Here is a 4,922-nt window from a genome sequence, read left to right as displayed (position 1 = left end):
TTTCTTGCTTTACTGAACAGAGTGGCACTAAACATGGGGCTGCAAGTATCTCTTTGGTGAAGTGTGGAGTTCTCTGCGTATATACTCAGGAGTGGGATCCTTGTCATGGGGTAATTCTGATTTTTTTTGAGGAATTTCCAAGCTGATTTCCACAATGGCTTCACTAATTTGAACTCTTATCAGCAGTGAATAAGGCTCCTAGTTCCCCACACCCTCTCCAACACTTGTTGTTGGATTTCTTGATGACAGCCATTCTGACTTATGTGACGTGGTATCTCAAATAGCTTTAATTTACATCTCCTTGATGACTAGAGATGTTGAATGCTATATATATATATATATAATATATATATATATATATATATATATATAATGTATATATGCCATTTGTATTTGTTTTTCTGAAAACTGTTCAGTTCATTAGCCCATCTGTTGGTAATTTTATTTCCTTGATGCCTGATTCCTGCAATTCTTTGGAAGTTCTGATATTAGCCTTTTATCTGATGTATAGTTGGTAAAGATATTGTCTCATGCAGTGGGCTGTCTGTGTGCTCTGCTGACAGTTTCCTTTGCTGTATAGAAACTTTTTAATTTCACAAGTCATATCTGGTGATACTTGGGGCTAGTCTCTGTGCTATTGATGTTCTGTTCAGAAAGTTCTTTCCTACCCCTGTGTCCTGAAGAGTGTTCCCTCTGTTTTCATCTTGAAGTTTCAGGGCTTCAGGTTTTAAATTAAGGTCTTTGATCCATTTTAAATTGATTTTTGTACAAGGTGAAAGATACAAATCTAATTTCATTCCTCTGCAGGTGGATATTCAGTTTTACCAGCACCATTTATTGAATGGGTTATATTTTTTCCGATGTACATTTTGCTTCCTTTGTTGAGAATTAGGTGGGCACAGCTTTGTTGGTTTATTTCCAGGTTCTCTGCTCTGTCTGCTGGTCTACCTGCCCGTTTTTATGACAGCACCAGGCTGTGCTTATGCCTATTGCTCTGTAGTACAATTTGAGGTCAAGTATTATGATGTCTTCAGCTGTCTTTTTACCCCTTAGAACTGCTTTGGCTATTGGCAGTCTTTTGTGGTTCATATGAATTCTTGGATTGTTTTTTCTAGAGCTGTGAAATACGACATTGGAGTTTTGATAGGAATCACATACGATCTTTGATTACTTTTGGTAGTATAGCCATTTTCACAATGCTACTTCTGCCAATCCAGCCGCCCGGAAGGCCTTTCCGTGGTCCAGTCTCTTTGATTTCTTCTCTGAGTGTCTTGAAGTTTTCCTTACAGAGCTCTTTGTCTTCTTTGCTGGGTGTGTTCCTAGGTTCTTAATATTCAGAGCGCTTCTGAATGAGATTTTTTTCTAATTTCTTTCTCTGAGAGTACATCGTTGGTCTATAAGAAGGCTACTTTGTAATATATTGATTTTGTATCCTGCAACATTGCTGTGTTTATTAGTTTTCTAATAGATTCTACAGGGTCTTTTAAGTATAGAGTCATGCGATAGTCTGACCTTCCTCTCCTGTTTTTCCCCTTTATGTCTTTCTCTTGTCCATTGCTATAGAGAAGACTTTATATCAGATAAGACAGGAAAAGCGGCACCCGCGTCTCACTGCTGGTTTTGGAGGAAACACTTGGTCTGCCTCCATCTCTGTAGTGTTTAAGTTTATTGTACATAGCCTTTATTATTTTCAGGTATGCACCATCTAACCCTAACACCTCCAGGACTGCTGCAACAAAGACATGTCGGACTCTGTTAGTGCCTTTTTGGCATCAGCTGGGATGATCGTGTGGCTTCTGCCCTGCTTTGTTCATATGGTGCATTACATTTATTGATTTGCATACGTTGAACTAACCTCGCCTTTCTGGGACGAAGCCCCCTCGGTCATCCTGTATGATCTTCTTAATATGTTCCTAAATTGGTTTAACAGCATCTTGTTGAGATTTTTTTTGCATCTCTGTTGGTCAAAGAAATTGGCCTGTAGTTTTCTTTTTTGTGGTGTCTTTCACCTGGTTTTAGTATTTGAGTAATATTGGCTATTTCTACCTCTACTTTGGGCGAAATTGGAAGCAAGGAGATAGGTACTTCCTGTCCCCAGGACTAAAAATGTATTGTGTTTTGTTTCATTTGGAGCAGGGTCTCACTCCATGGTCCAGGCTGACGTCAAACATTCAGCAATCCTCCTGCCTCAGCCTCCCAAGTGCCGGGATTATATGGGAGCCTTTGTGCTTAGCTCAGCTCTAAAAAATGTGTTGTTAAAATATAAATTGTTGTGGAAAATCTTGTGATTGATTTTTGCCTTTTGCCTTACATATCTATCATGCTGGAATGCATTGCTTCTAATGGGGCATCTGGCCTGCTAGAGTGTAATAGGATACTAGTCTACCATGCTAATAAGGGATCCCATATGCTGTGTTGTGATTGGACTATTACCCTTATATAAGCCTGTACTTTCTTGCAATAAAGCAGATCTGTGTACTGAACCTGGTCTCCTGCACCTGTCGCTGGCACAGAGTCCTCACCAGCCCTGGGGTCCGGACCAGACGACTGATCGGGGGAACTAAAAGAGCAGGAGAGCGGCCATAGCCAGAGGAGAGCAGCCACAGCCAGCGACCACACCTGGCACCTAAACGTGGAGCTGGGACCCCTCCCTGCAGAGGTGTAAACACTCTGAGCTGTAATACCTTGGGCTCTGCCTTTTATTCTGGTTCTCGATCTTCGGTTGGGCGTGTGGCTCCTGTCTTCGGTCTCCTTGAACAGTTCCTGAGTCCCTTTGGGTATGTCTTGCAGGGTGAGTGACCTCTGACATGGGAATAGTCATCCAGCTGCTGCCAGCCCCTGCACTGCTGCACTGGTTTCTCTTCTCAGGAGTGGGCAAATTAGGGTAACAAAAAAGGAAGTAACTAAGGTATTAGATGAAGTGCTAGCTCTTGCTCCTTGGTTTACAGATTCCTGCTGTTGGGATCTGGAGCAATGGGCTCCTGTGCTATTCATGGCCAGAAAGAGAGAAGGCAGGGAGGGGCATCCATTATCTGTGCCGTTTTACCCCATGTGACTGCCATTCTGGCCTGGCTTCGGGGAGTCCCCCCCCCGAAGCCCCTGAACAGGACACTCTCCTATTAAAGGAGATAGATGAGCAAATACAGCAACAGGATGCTGGGGGGTCACCTGTCCCAGGCATTTCCAGTTAAAACAAAACTAATGGATTCTTGTTCTGATGAAACTATGACTGTTAATGATGATATAAAAAATGAGGAATTGGGGTTTGAGAGCTCCCCTGATGAAAAGCAGGAAGTTAAGACAACCTGTGCTCCGCCATTACGGGGTGGTGGCTACCCTCCGCCATCTTACACTGGTTTCAAGGAAGCAGACCCCCAGCCACTACTCCAGATGCCCAAGGCCAAGGGAAGGCAGAGATTCCTGAGGCAGCTGTGCTCAAGCGTGGGGGTGGCACCAGGCTGGGGCCGGAGGCTGGGAAGAGATGGACGGGCTCGGGCATGTGCAGCAGCCCCGGGGCGGCAGGCTCCTCCCTGTGAGTGCGATGCACCCTAGGCCATGCTCAGGCTGTGTGGCCCGGCCGCACAAGCTGCTGCCCAGCGCCCGAGAGGAGCACAGCCATGCTGGGGCCCTAGGTGTAGCAATCTCCCGGGACTTCTGGCAGAGGGCAATGCCACCATTGACAAACTGGTCCTGAGTGCCACCCTAGACTCCACCCTAATTCAACAAGCTAGAGACTTACATGTCCGCTTCCACCTTTCTCCCCAAGCTATACATAGGCTCCTCCTTACCTTGCCGATTCAGAACTGTAAACATTTGGTCCGTGCCTGTCCCTGTTGTGCCGCTCTTTTACCTCTGGGACCATTACAACCCTCTAGAACTCTCCCTAGAGGTCTTGGCCCCAACAAGATACGGCAAATGGACATCACTCATTTTTCTCCTTTTGGCAAGCTCAAGTATATCCATCATATTATTGACACTTATTCCAATGTCCATTTTGCATTGGCCTGCTCTGGTGAGACGGCTTCTCATGCCATAAGGACTGTCAAATATGCCATGGTCCTTATGGGAGTTCCTTGGCAAATAAAAACAGATAATGGTCCTTGTTATGTTCTGCTACCTTCAGCCATTTTTGCTCTGACTGAAATATTAGGCATATAACTGGTATCCCTTACAATCCTCAGGGCCAAGGGATTGTTGAACATTCCCACCAAACACTCATTAAACAAATACAGAAAATAGGGGAAGACAATGATAAAGGCCCCCGCTATAAGGACCCCAATTTTGTTATACAACAAGCTCTATTTGTATTAAATTTTCTAAAATTTGACTCCAATGGCCTCCCACCAGCAATAAAGCATTGGGGGGGGCGTTCACTCAGCCCACTCCTGCCCCCATGGTGAGATGGAAGGACCCTCTCACAAGTGAATGGAAAGGTCCACACCTATTATTAACACAAGGGTGAGGCTATGCTGTGTCTTTCCAGATAATGTTCCAGCCCCCATATGGATCACAGCCCGGAACATCAGAATTGCCTGTGATAGAAAACCTCCCTCCACAACCACCGACCCTGGAGATGGCAGCCCTGACCCTGGAGGAAGCAGCACACCTTTCAACCACCGAGAGACCGATCTTGCAGACCACAAAAGCCACCAACCTGGGGAGAACTCGAACATCTCTCTCAGACCAATGTCACAGACCATGAAAACCACCAACCCCGGGAGACATCAAACATCTCTCTCCACAAACAGAGACATTAGCTAAGTCCTCAATCCAGAGGAAAACCTTTGTCTGTGTTCCTTATTATGTGTGCCATCATTACTGCTAACTCCTGATTTTTGGACCCTGCATTGTTAAGGGTCTTGATAATTTTGTTAAAACTCATATTTCTCTGGTTAAGTTAGCTGTTGCCCTGCCTCCAGATC

The sequence above is a fragment of the Nannospalax galili genome, unplaced genomic scaffold, assembly GCF_000622305.1.
Source record: "Nannospalax galili isolate Female #2095 unplaced genomic scaffold, S.galili_v1.0 scaffold469, whole genome shotgun sequence".
In the NCBI taxonomy this organism is placed as follows: Eukaryota; Metazoa; Chordata; class Mammalia; order Rodentia; family Spalacidae; genus Nannospalax; species Nannospalax galili.
Note: the sequence above shows the minus strand (reverse complement) of the source record.